The sequence below is a fragment of the Alosa sapidissima genome, chromosome 6, assembly GCF_018492685.1.
Source record: "Alosa sapidissima isolate fAloSap1 chromosome 6, fAloSap1.pri, whole genome shotgun sequence".
NCBI classification, from domain to species: Eukaryota; Metazoa; Chordata; class Actinopteri; order Clupeiformes; family Clupeidae; genus Alosa; species Alosa sapidissima.
The window spans coordinates 9,654,906-9,666,826 of NC_055962.1; positions in this window are offsets into that span (position 1 = coordinate 9,654,906).

Here is an 11,921-nt window from a genome sequence, read left to right on the forward strand (position 1 = left end):
AACAGTACAAGAAACGTCGTCATTTGATTGGCTGAAAAACCAAGGGGGAGGGGGAAGGGTTATCTGACACACTTTGCTTTATTCTTGCACTGGTAGTCAAGCGAGCGGGTGTGTCAACGACAACGGTAAGTTGGGGGGGGGTGTCAGGATCCTAGGTTTCTGGCTGGCTGGTGGGTGGGGGGGATGTCAGTGATGGGAGAGTGGGTAGAGTGTTCAGCATCCTGATTGATTGGTGGATGAAGCTACTTGCAAGTCTGGTGGTGCGGGAGCGGAGGCTCCTGTACCTCTTTCCAGAGGGCAGGAGGCTGAACAGTTCGTGTGCATGTTGTGTCCTTGACAATCATTAGTGCTTTGCGGGTGAGGCGGGTGGTGTAAATGTCCTGCAGGGAGGGGAGTGGTGCTCCAATGATCCTCTTAGCTGTGTTAACAATGCGCTGGAGGGTCTTCCTGTTCTGATCTGTGCAGCTTCCGCCACACACTGTGATGCAGCTGGACACAATGCTCTCGATGGTCCCTCTGTAGAATGTGGTCATGACGGGAGGCGTGGCACTTGCCTTCTTCAATTTGCGCAAGAAGTAGAGGCGCTGCTGGGCTTTCTTCGCCAGTGATGCTGTGTTGGTGGTCCAGGAGAGGTCGTCGCTGATGTGCAACCCCAGGAATTTTGTGCTGCTCACTCTCTCCACAGCATCTCCGTCGATGGACAGTGGTGGCAGTTGTTTGTGGCCTCTCTGAAAGTTGACAACAATCTCCTTGGTCTTGCTGACATTCAGCAGGAGGTTGTTGTCTTTGCACCATTTGGCCAGCAGGTCTTCTCGAACCCGAAATTGATGACCAAGAGCTTGACCAGCTCCGATCTTGATGTTATCGCCCGTTTTTTTCTCATCCACGGGAAACGTTGCCGTGGTCAGATTCTTTCCAATCAATTCAAAATCTTCTGTAACATAGTGGCACGTTATTGACAGATAGGTAGGGAATCTTTCTGAAGTCGTCTGTCCACATATCTGTAGACATTCCCACTTTTCCTCCTTTGTTCAGGATCTCTTTCACCTGCTTCACAAACTCTTCTCTTTTTTCCTCTGCCAAATTCCGACAGTGTGTTGCTACTGTATTGGGAGATGGCATGGGTGTAGATTTAGGGTGGGACGCTCATGACTAGTCCTAACCAATATTTTATGACACAATTGTCCCCATCAATATTTTAGCGAACTCATTTGTGCTGCTGATCATTCCGACAGCCAGCACAACAGTACAAGAAACGTCGTCATTTGATTGGCTGAAAAACCAAGGGGGAGGGGGAAGGGTTATCTGACACACTTTGCTTTATTCTTGCACTGGTAGTCAAGCGAGCGGGTGTGTCAACGACAACGGTAAGTTACCAGGGCTGTCTGTCAATACATAGGCCTACCCCATAAGAGGCTAGAGTGAAACATTTTGATATTCCCTTTTCCCTTCAGCATGACAAACCCCCTTTTCTCCCTTCAGCATGACAAACCTTTTTTTGTGGTTTGTAGATCAGCTATGCCACCCAAGAAGAAGAAAGGGGACGTACGAAGCTTTTTCATAAAGCAGAGTGTAAGTAAGCAAAATAACCAGCCACACAAGCTAGCAGTGGTAGTGACCAGGCTTTCAAATTATGCAGATTCTATTATGTGGAAAAATAGTATTAACTGGTGATAACAATATCCTAGGTAACATATGCTAACGATAAACCTAGCTTCTGTAATCTTTCAACCAAGGTTAGGAGTATTGATTAGGGGTGTGCAGCACGGTCACGAAGTCGCGCTATCAGATGCTATTACCAAGTCACTGAATGTTAATTAGTCTACCTTAAGTTAGAATCTTGGAAGTCACAATAAACATTGGATCTGGACATTTTTCGTTTTTATTCTGTTTATGTTATGTATTTCTGAGTGTAGCCTACACAATGCAGAGAAATAAAAGGGAGACCCAAATTCGTTTGAAGGACTGTCATTGCATTGTTATGACACATGCTGTGAAAACGTGTTGGCAATGTGAATAAGTTAACACTGTTGGTTATTCAAATATAATGAATCATTATTTGATAAATAATATCCAAATAACACTATCATATACAATATGGTAGGAGGGTTAAACTCGCTAGCCAAAGGATAGGCTACAAAATGAATGAACCACTTTGTATGCAGGAAAGACAGCATCAAACCACTACAGATGGATGGCAGGTTGAGGAAACAGCATCAGGGCTTCAGGTGAGGTTCTAATTATTAGCCTATGTCAAATTGTCAATTCAGTTGGAGTCAGCAGCATTGCTGTACAATATGAGATGGAGTAGATTCACTTCTGTATTGTGATATTCTGTATTGCCAACAGTCTGAAATAACAAAGGAAATCGTCATTAAGGCACTGGTATCTTACAGCAAAAGAATTCCAATTACAGTTAAGCATTAATAAAGAAATACACGTATAATTTAGTTGCATAAATTCATAGACATATTCAATCCTAAACTATGGTGAATTTCCATACTCGGTAACATAAATAAAATACTATATAACTAATATATATATATATATATATATAACCGGTCGTTATATCGATTTACTTGTTATGAATCGGTGCACCTTTTCTGCTCGCTCACGGTACCGATCCACTTGCACGACACTTCATTTTGTTGTGTCGCATTCCACTCTAGTCCTATGGGTGACGTCAAGCGACTTTAATGCGCCCGCAAAGCATTCTGGGAAGGCAGCGCTGCATTTGAAAATATGTTGCGCGTCAAAAAGCTGGGCGAAGCCCATCTTAATGCAAATGAATCTGTTGAACGCAAGGCGACTCTCCAATAAAGGAGAGGTTGTAGGTCCTTTGTTCTACCACAACGGTGCCTGTGAAACTTTGGTTCCGCTTACAAGACAAATAATGTTTTAACGATCTCTTCCACGACCACCTAGTAGTCCATAAAACAAACGAAACTAGGATTTGGATGAATATATTGACTGTTGGTGTTTCTGGTGAGGATTTGAGATTGCATTGAGTAGTTTAAATAAAACAAGATTTCCAAATGGCTTGCATAGTTTGTTTAGGCTATTAATGTGTTGTATACTGTTAAGTACATGCCTAAACTTGTGGTCCATTTGTGGAAAAACACTTAAGATACTTTAAAACGAACTGAGTATGAGCTGGTAACTGACATTTTAAACAAAAACGCCCACACACGACTGAACGAGGGGAGGCAGCGCGACTCTACGCGTATGACGTGTTGTGCAAGTGGATCGGTACGAGAGGGAGTTAAGTCATTTAGAGACGAATGACCGCGTCGCAGGAAGTGCATCATAACAATGGGACGCCAGACTCTCTTGTAACAGCTGTACTCAGTGATACTGCAGACTCGTAAAAGTAGTTAGAAAATAAGGCAGAAAAACGACAAGTTTCCTCATGCTGCTTCCTTATGTTGGAATGTGCAAAAATGTACAAACAATCAAGAGGATGCCTTCTTGTATGTGATTTCTGCAACAGTGATACTGCAAACGTGTTGATAGCCTATTGTTGATTTATATGCTGTAGCCTAAAGCATGTCACACAGTAGCCTAGCCTACAGAAAACACTTAATTGATGTGATATAATGATAACTTGTATGCCTACAATGGTTTATTAAACATCAGTCATTTATTTAGTCAGTCATCATGTTCATGTTAATGAATAGGAAGGACACCTAAACGATAGCCATAAACCACAATTTCGCGCATTATCTGACGTGAGTCCCTATGCGTGAATCACGAGCTCCTTCCAGCTGACTGGCAGATCTCGTGGACAGTCAGTCGCGATCGATTATTTAATAAATAAATGTGAATTACGAATATTAATAAAAAGCTTCTACCTAATGTGACTATTTTTTCCATGAACTGTAAAAGAAAACACGTTTTTTCCAGCTGTATTCTCCATAAAGAGTAAAGTAAATTATGTACTTATTTCCGGAATTGACGTCACTTCCTGGACTCGTCTGAGGCTGGTCTAATGGGTCTGAGGTCTCTCAATGACTTAACCCCTACTGATCGGTACCGTCAGACTCATTTACGTTCCAAGCAGCGCGTTCATCCCACTTCCGGTTTTGAAACTATACATGGCACGGAATTGTGGGTAATGCAGTTCATTTTTGGTTACATTCATTGTCAAATGACCTCATTACCCATACATCTATTGCAACTTAACCATGTGACAACTTGCACTCGGTCGGCTTTTGTTTTTCGAAATCCAGCGCGAAATTAAGCACTTATAGCATTCCTAAACAGCAACGATAGTCTGTAGAGTAGCCTTACCAGTGATGAAGGGATTTCCTTGGCAGTGATGGTTGGCAGTGATGCACTGAACTGAACATCGCGAGACTTTGGGTGAGATCCAAAATGGCAGCGCACTGAACACTGACGCTTGTAAACAGAAATACAAAACTTTATTTTTCTTCTACTAAAAACAACCACTACCTCTCTACAACTCTCATCAAAAACCGGATTATATTCTCCACCTTTTCCAACGGCAACCTCTTCATTATGTCATCTGAACCCAGCAAGAAACGCACTCGTGACTACTCAACAGAGACTGAACCAGAATCACCTACCGCTTGCGCTACTTCTACATCCATCGAGGTCAGTTTACTACAATCCATAAACAACAAACTTGCAATACTGGAACATCTGCACGCAGATATTAAGGCGAGACACTACAGGTGAATAGGGTAAATTTTTTAACAAGCAGATATCACTATGAAACTTCCCCAGTTGATTACTTACATTAATATGAGAAAAAAATGTATTACAAGTTTGCTGTAATTTAATGTTTACATATGCAAATTAGGCATTATCTAATTAAATATGCGCTAATTTGCATACATTTTAAGGCACGAAACCTGAGCATTGGATACAGCCAAGTTCAAAATTATGTTTTCATTGTGTTCAGATATTAGATGGGAAAACATTTACAGAGGGATTTATGAATATCTACTTTTGTTATCCTGTAAATCAGAAAATTATGTCACTAGCCCTAAAAAAAATCGCTTTTTTCCATGTTTTTAGGCATAAAATGTCATGTAAGTCAGGCTAGGAATATTATATCAACAAACCCCTCTGTAGAAATCTTCGACATATAGTTAGGCATAAGTCTAGAAAGTTTGGTGTATGTACGTGCTTCTGAAGTGGAGTTTTTGAGCTCAGAGTGTGAGTGGAAACTCATTTTGAGAAAACAGCCTTGAAAGACAGCCAATGAGATTCCGTTCTCAGCCTAGACTCGCCTTTGAACTTTCGCGATTGGTTACTGATACAAAGGAAGTGTCCATATATGGATCACATAGCGTGATACAGGAAAAACAGAGCTTTACAACGGTAGTACACATGTTATGTTTTGGACCACGGTCGCGGGAGTGCATGCAAGGTTAGAATGCTAACTTTTGCTGAATTTAGGAGAAATATACAGGCGCGAGTAGACACAATATAATGAAATAAACACCTAAATGTGTAAATCGGACTTTTTTGTTGTAGTAGTGTGATAGAATACATGCTAAGGTAACATACTAGCTCAAAATCTCGAAATTGACCAGTGCATGAAAAAACGATGTTTTCACCTGCCGTGTCTCGCCTTAAGGACTTAAAAGCCAGCCTCGAATTTTCCCAATCACAGATCGACACACTCGCATTAGAAAACCGTGAACTCAAAGGAAATATCACAAACTTATCCGACCATGTTAATCAACTCACCAGCGAAAATCGGATCATGAAAGAAACAATCCTAGACCTCCAGTGCCGCAGCATGCGCGATAACCTCATTTTTTCCGGAATTCCCCTGCCAACTTCTAAAGATACACCCGACGACACAGAGAAAGCAGTTAAAGAATTCTTGTAGTCATCTCTCAAACTACCGCCAGAAACAGTTGACAAGATTACCTTCCACCGTGTACACCGTCTCACTTCCAAAGACAATAAAAAACCTCCTCCAATTATCGCCAAGTTCGAACACTTCAAACACAAAGAACTCATCAAAAGCAAAGGAAAAGAACTGAAAGGCACTTCATTCGGACTAAACGACCAATTCCCACAAGTAATACAGGAAAGAAGAAGAGCCCTCTTGCCCATAATGAAACAACTCAGGCAAGAGGGCAAACGTGCAGCACTGTCAGTCGATAAACTGTATGTCAATGGAACTCTGTATCGCAACCCCAATATCACCACCTGGCTATAGCACATCATACCTCATGCCAACATTCATCTTGATTATAACATTGTCACCCTCAACTCTCTCTAACCCACTGCCTACTGATGCTTGGATCACCTCTCTCTTCTCTCTTCTTATGTTTCATTCCTTTTGCTCCCCCTACCCATCCATTCTCTTTTGCTCTCTCAATGTTTAATGTTATTCATGGTGTTTTGTCTATACATGTTTGCTTGTGTGTCCTGTCTGTTTTTGTTTATTATGTCTATAGGCTAAAGTCAAATTATGATCTGTATGTTTTCAATGCTAAACAGGAAATGTTCATGCTGTCACCACTCCAGAACCAAATTCCTACCTCTTTATGCTCTATATTCTTCTCAGCCCCTACCCTTTACATCTCATTCGCACACCACATTACATACCTATTCCTCCACCCCCCCTTCCCCCTCTCCTATCTAACTGACACCTGCACATACTGTCACACACACAATACCCACCTTATCAAACATTTTCATAACTGTACAATCACAACATGGTACCACTTACATTCCTGACCTGGAACATCCGTGGGATTGGATCTCAGGCAAAGAGGCTCAAAAGCTTAAATCATTTGGATAGTTTAAAAGCTGACAGACAAAGCTGTCTCCTACAAGAAACTCATCTCTCAGAATTAGACTACACCCGCATCAAATCAAGACAATTCAATCACATTTTCTCATCTCATTACAATACAAAACAAAGGGGAGTTTGCATTCTGATTAACAAAAGAATCTCATTCATCCATAACGCCACCATCACAGACCCAGAAGGACGTTTTGTCATCATAAACATCTCAATTCACAATACCCCTGTAACAATTGTTAATGTTTATGGCCCTAATACAGACAACCCAGTTTTCTTTCAGAACCTCTTCACCTCCATCTCAACTCTATCTGGCTGTCCCATCATAATTGCAGGCGACTTTAATACAGTGTTAGACCCCACAATTGACAGATCTGATTACTCTAAAAGCAAACGAATCTTGCAATCCACAAAAACAATAAAACAGTTCATGAGCGATTCTGGCCTTGGCGATTGTTGGCGGCTTCAGCACCCAGACTCCAAATGCTACTCTTTTTTTTCTCTCCGGTCCACCACTCCTATTCCCGTATTGATTATTTTCTAACCAGCAACTCTATAATGAAAAATATCTCTGATTCAACAATTCATCCCATAGTCATTAGCGATCATGCCCCAGTTACAATTAAATGGAACATAACGAACCAACAGCGACCAATTAGCAAATGGCGTTTTAATACATCCCTCTTACAAGACCCAAATTTCATCAGTTTTGTTGGGAGAGAGTGGGCATTCTTTCTAGAAATGAACGGCTCCCCTGAATCATCTCCTTCCCTTCTGTGGGAAACAGGAAAAGCAGTACTCAGAGGAAGAATCATCTCATATTCAGTATACAAAAAAAAGAAGGAAAAAGAACAGGAAGTAGAACTCAACAATAAAATTAAACAGTTAGAAGAAACCAATGCAAGCAACCCAACTGAAGAAACACAGGCAAAACTTAGGAAACATCAATTCAAACTCAATGAAATACTCAATAAACACACTCAATTTATGATTCACCGTCTAAGGCAGGAAAACTTCCACCATAGCAATAAATCAGGTAAATACTTAGCAAATCAAATCCAACGTAACAAAGAAAAATCAACAATCCTGGTCATAAAGAACTCAGCAGGGAAGCTAACCAGCTCACCTGAAGAAATAAATCATGTTTTTTACCAGTTTTACAATAAACTATATTCTTCAGAAATAAACCCCAACCAGGAATTCATAGACTCCTTCCTAAACCGCATCGAATTACCACAACTCAATGAGACCGAAATAAAAAACCTGGAATCACCTATAACTCAACAAGAACTGTTTGATGCCCTGAAACAGATGCCCGATAATAAAGCACCAGGTCCGGATGGCTTTCCTGCTGAGTTCTACAAACAATTTTGGACCATCTTAGCTCCACTTTTCATCAGAATGATTAATGAATCAAAACAGAAAGGACGTCTTCCAACTAGTTCCACCACAGCCTCAATTTCACTGCTCCTCAAGCCCAATAAGGACCCAACATTGCCATCCAGCTACCGACCAATTTCTCTCCTCAATGTGGACAATAAGATAATCGCAAAAATGCTAGCACACAGATTAGCAGAAGTCACCCATCCATTATCCACCCAGACCAAACAGGCTTCATTAAAGGTAGAATTTCATCCACCAACACCCGCAGACTGTTAAATATAATGTATCACTCTACAAATTTTCAAGATAATACCATCATAGCAACTCTGGACGCAGAAAAAGCTTTTGATAGGGTGAACTGGAATTTCCTGTTTTCCACATTAGGGAGGTTTGGCTTTGGGGAGTCGTTCATTAACTGGATTAAACTTCTATACACCTCTCCTTCAGCCACAGTAATCACCAATGGACTAACATCACAAAGTTTCACTCTTCACCGGGGAACTAGACAGGGGTGCCCACTCTCCCCCTCACTATTTACAATCTTCATTGAACCCCTAGCAGCTGCCATCCGTCAGAACCCCCTCATCAAAGGTGTCCAGACTCCATATATGCATCACAAAATCAGCCTTTATGCTGACGACATTCTTCTCTTTCTTCAAGACCCCACAACATCAGTAGAAGAAACCATCAAACTCATTGACACATTCTCTAAAATTTCTGAATACTCAATCAATTGGAATAAATCTGCAGTTCTCCCATTACATCCCAACAGCTGGGATGTGACAGCCAACTCTTCACCTATCCCACTCTGCACTAACTATATCACTTACTTAGGGATAAAAGTCTCCCCCAGGCTGTCAGACTTATTTAGCCTAAATTATTCCCCTCTACTCACTTCAATAGATGATGACCTTCAACGCTGGAAGAACCTCCCATTATCCATCATGGGCAGAATCTCAGTAATCAAAATGACAATACTGCCCAAAATAAACTATCTATTCTCTATGATTCCAACCCAGCCCACCACCCTCTGGTTTAAGTCTCTCGATTCATTAATCACTAAATTCTACTGGAAAGATAAGACCCCAAGGATCAAACTCGCCACTCTCCAAAAACCAAAAGCAATGGGAGGACTAGAGGCCCCACACTTCCAGCACTATGCCCTGGCCAACCAGCTCCACTTCATCCACAAATGGCTACACCCCACCCCCTCAGACAACACCTGGTTAGACCTAGAACAAACAATCTGTAAAGAAATTAAAATCTCAGATCTCCCTTTCTGCAGTCAGTCGGTCAAAAAACATCCATCCTTCAAAGCCCCAACAATTTCAGCTACTCTGACAGCCTGGTGGAGATTCTACCACATCACTGATTCACCTATAGCACCATCAATTCGCACCCCGATTTGGAATAACCTAGATTTCACTGTCAATAAAAAAACACTTAACTTTCACACATGGATGGGAAAGGGCATCACTCACCTTCAACACATTCTTCAAGACAATAATCTGGCCTCATTTTCCTGTTTGGTCCAGAAGCACGGCATCGAGAGTAAACACTTCTTACAATACCTGCAAATTAAATCATCTATCCTAGGAAAAATTAACATCCAGACAGCTAACCTTGACATTCCCCCACCAATCTCAGAGCTGCTTAATATTCCCTCTCCCAAAAAAATACTCTCCCAAATTTACAAAATTATATCTCGTTCAGAAAAAACAATTGGCCTGCCATATCACAAATGGGAATCAGACTTATCAATTACTCCCGGTGCCGACTTCTGGACCAAAATGTGCAAAAACATCTACCTCATGACAAAGAATAGTAATCTACAACTAATGCAATACAAGGTTCTTCACAGATTCCACTTCACTGCACATAAATTGGCTAAAATGGGGTTTGGCTCGGATCTTTGCACTCACTGCACACAAAATAACCCAGATACATACATTCATGCGGTTTGGCATTGCACTCCAATCAACCACTTCTGGGTGAGTGTCACAAAATCTCTCTCTTCCATCTTTGGCTGTCACATCCCAGCATCCCCTTCCTTATGCATACTTGGTGATACATCCACAGTCAATTTAAGCAACTCCTGCAATAAAACACTGCTGGTAGCGCTGACTATCGCCAAGAAAACAATCCTCATGAACTGGAAATCTAAGAAAAAAGCTCACATCACTCATTGGAAAAACTTGTTAACAGACTATATATCATTAGAAAACCTATCAACTACAAACTTAATCAATACTCAGGATACAACCTCTCCTTGGTACCCCTTTATCACCTACTTACAGTCCTGACCCTCTTTGCCTGAGTTCCATCTCCACACCATCATAACACACTTCATCAACAGATACACATATCATCGAACACTGGGCAGGGGAGGGTAGCTGGAACTATTATTATTATTATTATTAGTAGTAGTAGTAGTAGTAGTAGTAGTAGTAGTAGTAGTAGTAGTAATATAAATAGCATCCCCTTCTTTCCCTCCCCCTTTTATTTACATTCTCTGATAACTTTACTAATTTCACTCTTTCTCTCTGCCTCTCCCATCGTTATTCTGACGGGGCCCCATTGGATGGCTTGGGAGACTCTGGGCCCCCGGTGTGCACCCTCCTCATACGCTCATGCACACGCCTTGTCCTGGAAGCACACAGCACGCTTTACTCTCTTTTAATTGCACTACATGTTAGGTGACATACATAAACAAAAACTACAAAACAGGCTAGGGTAAGAGTGGAGTGCAGGTAGATGCCTCATCAGGTGTCTATCTGCATGCCTCACTTATTTTAATGCACACATTGAGGAGGCATACATCTTACACAGGGTAAGTGTGGTGTGCATGGGGAAATCCTGACAGATATTCACCATGCATGCCCACTTCTTTTAATGCTACACTCTAGATAGACCCCTCAACCTAGCCATTCACATACTGTACATATTTAGGTCAAGAGTGGCGTGTTGGGTGAAGGTCTGGGGGCGAGGTGTGGTTGGTCGTGGTAGTGGGGGATGTGTGCATATGCTGGGGGCCTGGGGCGATGGGTGGCACGCAGGTCCTCCCCTCTGTCAGCTCGTCGCAGTATAACTGCGGGGGCTGGGTGGAACTGTGGCCATTAATGGGTGCCCAGGTTGGCAATCAGTCAGGCAATCAACCAGGCAATCAGTTATTCCTATTATTATACTTATCTTTAATTACAACTCCTCTCCTCTGAAACCCTCCCTCTCTATGTTCCAGCTTCTCTCCTCCTGGCCCAACAGCAAGCCAGCCTTATACATATGCACACACACACACACACACACATACATCCTCACTACCTCTCACCCCCCACCCCCCACCCCCATCCCAACACCACCTCATTCACACTCTCAGAGCTACCATCCGCACCCCCCCCCCCCATCCCCCCTTCTTTTCATTTCCAAAATAAGCCCAGAGTTCATTGATTTGTAGGCCTATTTTATTCTTGTAGGGTAGGCTAGGCCTATATGAGAAAAGGCCAAGAGTGTCTTAAAGGGGAACTTGGCAACTATTTCAACGTAATAAACCCGTTTAGAAATCATTTGGATGGTTAAATGACCTGTTCCGGTGAAAATGGTGACTTTTCCCGCTGCCCCTAGCGTCCCCAGGCGGAAAACCAACCTTGCAACATTGAGACTACCGTCCCGGAAAGAGAAGTGAGAAACAAGAAACTCGTTTTAAAAGTTTTTCTTACCTTGTAACATCCACATTGTCTGCCGAACTTATGCT